The following is a 9,146-nucleotide window of genomic DNA, read 5'->3' as shown; positions in this document are numbered from 1 at the left end:
AAAACAAATAAATGATTTAAAATAAATATATTTGAATTGTTGTGTGAGAAAGTATATATAATCTCATTATAGAATATAGTGTCTTTCAAAAACATCGTATATTTTAAACTATATCTCATGTTTAAGAAAAAAAAATGCCTTTTACATTTTACACTTACTGTCTTAGCTACATTTTCATTCCTAATACGCTTTCTGCCTCCCTTTCCACTTTTTCGTTCCTTTGTTTTTTTTTGTTTTTTTAGACGCTAGCAAAGTAAACTGTCTTGCTTAGCAAAATTTGCTTTGATTTCTGTCTGCCTTACCCACTTTTTTCATTTTTTTTTTTTGGACGCTAGCAAACACTGTATCTTCCTCCACCCCCTGTCACAAACACACTATTTCTTTCTTTCTTTCTCTCTCCCTCTGTCTGTCTGTCTGTCTTTCTCTCTTTCACGCGCGTACGCACAGATTTGACTTCGCCATGTCAACAAACTTCAAAATTGGTAAAAGTTTATCGATTTTTACAGGTATACGCGGGTACCTCTGAGAGAGAAAGTTCACTAAAATGCACATAGGGTCATTCCGAATCTTCTCCTAAAATTGGAGCGACATGCGTGCTAATTTGTGGACGTGCATAAACCACATTCACGTACACACACACACACAAACATCTTCTGTTTTATAGATATTGATTATACGTTTTGTGTTGACCGTGCGACGCATTTCAAAGGAGCCTGTTTCCACACGTCGCCATTCTCCTTTGGTTTACACAGTCGTTCTCTACAAACTGGTGACCCTGACGTGATTCTGTTCATGCAGTTTCTCTTAAATGGCGACTTAGTGCCAGCTTTAGGACCAACCGTTCTTTCAGTTTTTTCAGTAGAATTATTTCCTGTGTCGTCTGTTTTGTCTTTGACAATCAGACTGGTGTAAGGCTATTGTAGTGAAACCTCTCTCCCGGGTATTTATTTACAAATGATAACGAAGCAGCTAACATCTAGCCTTTGGCCCGCTTGGACCGCTGTGTCCATCACCCTGATTGGCTCTTATTTGCGTGGCATTTGTCACCAGTTCTGTTTCGCGCCAGGGTGCATATCAACCCTTATTGCAGCCCCTATTTGTTCCACGTACTTCTCGAGATTTTTACTCACTCTTCCCAGGGCTCTGACAATTATTGGTACTACTGCTACCTTTTCCATTGACCACAACTTCTTAACTTCCCAAGCTAACCTGTCATATCTCTCAACTTTTCTTTCTTCCTTATCGCATAGCTTGTCAGCTGGGCATGCTATATCTATGATCCAGCATAGTTTGTTTTCTTTCTCAATTAAGACTATGTCTGGCTTCCTATTCTCTATCTCATGATTGCACTGAATCATAAAATCCCATAGGATCTTTGCATTTCCATTTTCGATGATGCCTTCAGGTTTGTGGTTGTACCAATTTTTTGCTCTGTCAAGTCCATACTTGTTGCAGAGTGTCCAATGGACAAGCCTGGCTATATTGTTATGGCGCCTCTTATATTCCTTCTGGGCTAGTGGCGTACATTGGCTGGTAATATGCCATACGGTTTCACCGTATTGTCCACAGATTCTGCACTTATCACTTTCTGCTGTGTTGTCTATTCTGCATTTTATGTAGTTTGTTCTTAGTGCTTGCACTTGGGCAGCAGATTAGAGCCTCCGTTTCCGGTTTTGAATCACTTTTAGTAATCCACAGCCATCTTTTTTCTCTGTCTGTCTTATCTTCAACATCCCTATTAAATTGACCATGCATTCCTTTCTTTACCCACCTATTTTCAGTTTCATTCGTTTTCGATTTCTTGTATTGTGCTTTATCTTTGCAATCCTTCATCCTACACAAGCCTGACCTTCCTACTTCTAATAATAGCGGTTCTGTGGCATTTTTACATACCATACTATGTTGTTTTCTACTGCTCTAATGCTGTGTTCATATCCAATAAGTCCTCTTCCCCCTCTTTTTCTTGGTACATACAGTCTGTCTGTGTCACTTTTTGGGTGGAATGACCCATATCTAGTTAGCAACTTCCTTGTCTTTCTGTCTAAGTTGTTTAGTTTATCTACTCTCCATGCGATTACCCCTGCTCCATATCTAAGGAGTGAAACAGCCCAGGTGTGGATAGCTTCGATCTTATTCCGTCCATTTAATTTCAACTTAAGGATCAGTCTCAGTCTGTGCAAGTACTCCACCTTAAATTTTTCTGTCATTTCTTTCTCCATCAATTTATTTATTTCCAGTATCCCCAAGTACATAAGTCTCTTCTGTCTGCTTCTTAACCTCCCCAGATGGTATCATTAGCCCGTCCATACATTTGATTTTGCCTCTCTTCAAGACTAACACACCACACTTTCTCAGTCCGAACTCCATTCTGATATCAGCACTGAAGGTATACACCATATCAACGAATGAGGGAACTGACTTGGGCTTCATCTTTACCATAAAGTTTGAGGGCATCCATGAATAACAAATGGTTGACTTTTTGCTGGCGGCTTTTGAATACATACCCAACTTTTGCTTTCTTCAGAATCAGTGTTAGTGGTATCAAGCACAGTACAAAGATCAGTGGGGACAGGCAGTCCCTTTGGAAGATGCCCCTTCTAATTTCTACTGACCTTAGACTTCTTCTGTATGCTGTCAGGTCCGTCCTCCAATTTGCCATACTTTTTCCAAGCAATCGCTCAACATTCGATGCAATACCAAATAGGTTCATACACTCCATAATCCAAGAATGTGGGATCATATTATATGACTTTATTATTATTGGGCCACAACTGCTGAGGACATGCGTAAGCTCACAAGGAATGAAGCTAGTATGTCCGATGGATGTGTAATATCAGTGTGCATACTCGACAGAGTGTTAGTACCTTGAGAGAAAAGTTGGACCTAAGAAACATCAGTTGTGGTGTGCAAGAGAGACGACTGCGCTGGTATGGTCATTTGGCGAGAATGGATGAAAATAGCTGTGTGAAAAGTATCACAGCCTAGTGGTTGAGGGTACCTGTGGAAGAGGTAGACCCAGGAAGACCTGGGATGAGGTGGTGAAGCACGACCTTCAAACATTAGGCCTCACCGAGGCAATGACTAGTGACTGAGACCTTTGGAAATATGCTGTGCGTGAGAAGACCCGGCAAGACAAGTAAGACCATAACCCGTGGCCTTTACCAGGGGTGTAGCCAGCCCACTTATACGTACCTTCCCTTCTTTAGACACAAATCCCTGCTTGCAAGTGAACCTGTTGAGGCAAGTGAAATCGAAATCGAACCAAATTCGACGACTGGCACCCATGCCAACCTTCCTTCATTGGACACTAAACTCTACTTGCAAAGACCTGTTGGGGCAAGTGAAATTGTAACTGAACCAAATTCGATGATTGGCACCCATGCTAGTGGAGCACTAACAGCACCATCCAAGTGGGATCACTGCCAGAGCAGCTGTCTGGCTTCTGTGCCGGTGGCACGTAAAAAGCACTATTTGAGCGTGATTGTTACCAGCGTCGCCTTACTCAGACTTGTGCCGGTGGCATGTGAACAAAACATTCGAGCGAGGTCATTGCCAGCGCCACTGGACTGACTCCTGTGCAGGTGGCACATAAAAACACCATTTAAGTGTTGCCGTTGCCTGTACTCCCAGACTGGTCCTCGTGCCGGTGGCATGTAAAAGCACCCACTACACTCTCAGAGTAGTTGGCGTTAGGAAGGGAATCCAGCTGTAGAAACTCTGCCAGATCAGATTGGAGCCTGGTGCAGCCATCTGGTTTGCCAGTCCTCAGTCAAATCGTCCAACCCATGCTAGCATGGATAGCGGATGTTAAACGATGATGATGATGATGATGATGATTTTTATTATTAATAATAATATAGGCCACCAGCACAGTTAGAAGTATCTAACTGCTGGTACTCTATGGTGTAATAGAGTCAATTTAGAAAAAAACAAAGTGCTAGTAAATAGGAAGGCAGACAAATCACAAAGCCATTCAGGTAGATGGCCCTGCCTGATCTGTAGAAAAGGTGTAGGTAGAAACTCCATAAGATGTACCCGGTGTAAGCTATGGACACATAAGAGGTGCAGCAATATCAAAGGAATGTTAACTGGGAAGAGAGTTTTTGTGTGTGACAGATGCACAAGGACAATAAACACTGACGATGTACAGAAAACAGATTCCATCATATGTCAGGGAGAAAAACTAGAAGTAGTTGATAGCTTCTGTTATCGAGGTGACCAAATCAGTAGCAGGGGTGGATGCTCTGAGAGTATAGCTGCTTGAATAAGAATAGCCTGAGCAAAGTTCAGAGAGCTCCTACCTCTGCTGGTTACAAAGGGCCTCTCACTCAGAGTGAAAGGTAGACTGTATGATGCCTGTGTGCAAACAGCCAGCCATGCTACACAGCTGTGAAACATGGGATGCAACTGCTGAGGACATGGTAGGCTTCAAAGAAATAAAGTGAGTATGCTCTGTTGGATGTTTACTGTCAGTATGCATACACAACAGAGTGTAAGTGCCCTGAGAGAAAATTTGGACATAAGAAGCATCATATGTAGTGTGCAAGGGAGACGACTACGCTGGTATGGTCATGTGTTGCATATGGATGAGGACAGCTGTGTGAAGAAGTGTCACACCCTAACAGTGGAAGGAACCTGTGGAAGAGGTAGACCCAGGAAGACATGGGATGAGGTGGTGAAGCATGACCATCGAACTTTGGACCTCACAGAGGCACTGACAAGCGAATGAAACTTTTGGAGATATGCTGTGCTTGAGAAGACCTGGCAAGCTATGTGAAATCATAGCTGTGGCCGATGCCAGTGTTGCCTTGTAGACCTCCAATACTGTGATTAATGCAGTTGATATTTAGCTTGAATACTTATAAGTTGATGTCTAGAGGAAAAACATGAGTAGAAAGGGAATTCTAAGGTGTTGAAATTTTGGAGAGATAGTTAGTGTAGTACTTGCATGGAGAGACACAGTAAAGGTGATGAGAAGAAATACAAGTGTTTGTTAGTGAGTTTGAGTTACAACTAATTAGATTTAACTGAGTGCCTTGAATACATGCAGTATTTTCTTTGTTTTGTTTTACATTATACTGAAAGCTCTCTATACAATGTGTGAACTCTTCTGTATATTATATATGTGTATGCTCTATGGTTTGGGTTATGTATTTATCTACAACTTCTTTAATCATTGCCATGAAAAGATTGTTTCTCTTCAATCCTTACCTTATGGTTGTCTTTATTCCCAGATCTTTATAATTGGATAGTTCCTCCATTACTTTTAGGTACACATTATCAATGATTTAGTCAGATGTGTCCAAATTTTAATTCCTTTAATAATCCTGTTACTGGAGTGCTACTTGAACACATACATGTATTTTATTTTTAGGTAAATTGTTATAGATAAACTTATATAACATGGTATTGCAGGAAATATTTTTCAATGTTCATCACATACCTAAAAGCTGCAATATGTCATAAGGTTGCTAACTCCAATTTAGACTGATACTTCAGTCAGGAGGTGCTTCCTTTCCTGACGATCCTTGCTAACAATATTCAATTTATTCACCTTAATCTTCCTGTCTGCATGGATTGCTATTTCAAAGAATATGGTCACTTTTTCATTGCCTGAGATCTTTTCAGATTTATATTTATGCCATCACTTTCTGTCAGTATTTCATAATACTTGCATAATTTTCAGGATATGAAGGCTCCAACTTATATTTTTCATGATTAGCTGGGTTTGGATGGTTCTTTTACAGTATGACATTCCTAGATCCACTGATAACTATTGTCAAATGCATCTCTCTCTCTCTCTCTCTCTTTCTCTTTCTGGCTGAGTAACCATGTACCTCTTCTTTAGCAAGACACCTGTTTCTGCCTCTCTGTTTCTCTGTCACACTCTAACCTTTCATCATCTGACACAAGCTCTCCTCCTCCAATGCCCCCTCTCCTCCTCCAATGCCTCCTCTCCTCTCTAAATTCCTTGTCTTGTAAGTTACTTGGTGATCTTGCTGGCGCAGGTGCCATGTAAAAAGCATCCAGTCCACACTGTACAGTGGTTGGCATTTGGAAGGGCATCCAGCTGTAAAAAACCATGCTAAAACTGACCTCATCTGTGCTGGTGCCACGTAAAAAGTACTCAGTTCATTCTGTGGAGTGGGTGATGTTAGGAAGGGCATCCAGCTGTAAAAACCCTGCTAAACCAGACACAGTAGCCTGGGGTAGTTTTCTATCTGGCTAGCTCCTGTCAAACCGTCCAACCCATGCCTGCATGGAAGGTGGACGTTAAGCAATGATGATGATGATGATGATCTCATGATGGAAAGCATCTCTATTTTTATTGCTAAATATCAAAATATTATCACAAACATTGGCACAAAGCTAATCTCTCTCAATACTACTCTTCCCTTAGTTGAAGTAACTTTATCAATGTCTTACATATTACTTGGTGACCTCACTGGTGCTAGTGCCATGTAAAAGGCACCCAGTACATTCTGTAAAAGGGTTGGCATTGGGAAGGGCATTCAGATGTAGAAACTACGCCAAAGCAGACAGAAGAGCTCAGTGCAGTCCTTTAACTATCTGACCCCTAACAAACTGTCCAACCCATACCAGCATGGAAAATGGATGTATGATGATGATGATGACGATGATGATTGTCACAGATAAAGCCACACTTTAATCCTAAACCTAATTCTTAAATTTACAGCAAGACATATGGTAACTGTGAGATATTGGGTCTCATTGAGATGAATGAAAATGATCAGCAGATTAAATAATAAGAGGAGGAAGAAAATGGAAAAGGAAGGGAAGAGGAAAGAAAAAAAGAGTAGGAAGAAGTGTCAGAAGAGGCAGTGAATATAACAGGAAAAACAAGAAGAAGGATTAAGAAAAGCGAAAAGGGTAAGAAAATGAAATCAAAGCTGCTGAAGAGCTACAACAAAATATCTCTCCCTCATGCTTAACACTTTACATAAACTTACATATAAACCTTTCACAAAAATATAATTTTATTGGTAACAGTTAATTAATCAATTCAAATGTAATACAGGTACTTACTTTCTGGCTGCATAAAAATGCTTAGCATTGTGCAAATATGTTGGAGAGAGGGTCTTTATTTTTATTTTTGGTAATTTTAATAACAATATATGGCTACATTGCCTTCAGGCCATCGCCAGTACCTGCCTGATTGGCCCACGTGCCGGAGGCATGTAAAAGCACCCACTACACTCTCGGAGTGGTTGGTGTTAGGAAGGGCATCCAGCTGTAGAAACTCTGCCAAATCAGATTGGAGCCTGGTGTCGCCTCCTGGTCCACCAGTCCTCAGTCAAATTGTCCAACCCATGCTAGCATGGAAAGCGGACATTAAACGATGATGACAACGACGATGATGATAGAATGAGAAAGTGTTGTATTAGTTTGATCTATATTCCTGAAATGAATGCTGTTTATATTGAAAGAAATATGTTCATAAATGATTAGCAGCTTTGCTTTAGATATTTCATATTTATTGTTGAGAACATAGTTGAGTTGGTAGGGCACTGATCAACTTGCTGAGTACTCAGCACTTAGTTAAGTGGAGGATTGAGTTGACAACTAGCTAAGAGGTTGTTAGTTTATGTTAATTTCTTGGCATTGTAAACAACGGGGCTGTGGCAAAAACATTTAGCTCAAAGCCTACCTAATTCTAAGCAGGTTCCACAGTTGGTACATTTTATGAATTTAAGTGACACACTCTAATGCAATGGATACCAAAGGTACACACTGACCCAGCAAATCTTAGTGATTTGGAAAGGAATTAGAAGAGTTGTTGTTGTTTAACCATGGTCAACCATGACTGAGTGGAATATATCATCCAGTTTCACATTGACACTTGGCCCATGGGTGATTTTAGTGGAATTTACTTTGTTGCAAAGCATCTAGTTTAAGTGTCTGATCTAAGGATACTTCCCTTACTCCTTCTAGTCAAGGATACTCTGTAAAAGGTCATAGACACTGTCCTTCCTTCTCTGACTAAGTCATCATGTTGGTAATCATTGGAATAATTTAGTGCACTCCACAGATCCATTGTTCCAGATATATTATACCTTTACTAAATTAGCCAGTACTATAACAGCTCAACCATCCACTTGGTTAATTATTGTCCAGTATAGCCCTTTCCCCCTCTCTCTTCCTTTATCTCTTTTTCACTCTCTCCTCCACTCCCTCTCATTCTATTCTAGTTCTTCCTTTCTGTATTTTTTATATCAATTTCCTTAACATTTATTATGCTCTTCTTTTATTCCTTGCATTTCTATATTAGCTGGATGCTTTATTATGTTGTATAAGTTTATCAAAAATACACTAATCTATTTATTCTTGATCTTGCATCTGTCACATTCATTTTATTGTTGGTTAATTAGGATCCTGCATCAAAGCATTATTTAGCAACTTTTAACTGGAAAATTAAATACTACAACTATCAGACTGGGAATTATTGAAACATATACCACTATTTATAAATAAAAAATAATTTTGAGGTGGTAGAGTAAAATTACAAGATAACTTGGTTGGGTGCTATATCTAGCAAAATTGAGAAACTGTACAGAGGCTCCTTTGTTGGATCATAAAAAAAAAGAAAAATAGAGTACTTTAAGAATTTGTGTGAAGGCCACACTTATATTTTCTGAAGCTTCTGATTTTAGTATATATTCTAAGCAAATGCTGTATTGCCAACTCTCAAATGAAGTGGTTTTACAGAGATCCAGTTTCCTCCTATTCAAAGCTGCAGAAATTTTAAACAAACTCATTTTTTATATCATTAATTCATTTCCCTTCTCCATATCACTTTAACATAACAACAACAATGGTTTCAAATTTTGGCACAAGACCAGTAATTTTTGGGGAGAGGGTAAGTCAATTACATCAACCCCAGTGTTCAACTGGTACTTATTTTATTAACTCCACCAAAAGGATGAAAGGCAGAGTTGACCTTGGTGGAATTTGAACTCAGAACATAAAGACAGACAAAATGCTGCTTAGCATTTTTCCAAGTGTGTTAACACTTCTGCCAGCTCATTGCCTTAATAATAATAATAATAATAACAACAACAACAACAACAACAACAACAACAACAACAACAACAACAACAACAACAACAACAACAACAACAACAACA

The sequence above is a fragment of the Octopus bimaculoides genome, chromosome 3 (genome assembly GCF_001194135.2).
Source record: "Octopus bimaculoides isolate UCB-OBI-ISO-001 chromosome 3, ASM119413v2, whole genome shotgun sequence".
NCBI lineage: Eukaryota > Metazoa > Mollusca > Cephalopoda > Octopoda > Octopodidae > Octopus > Octopus bimaculoides.
Note: the sequence above shows the minus strand (reverse complement) of the source record.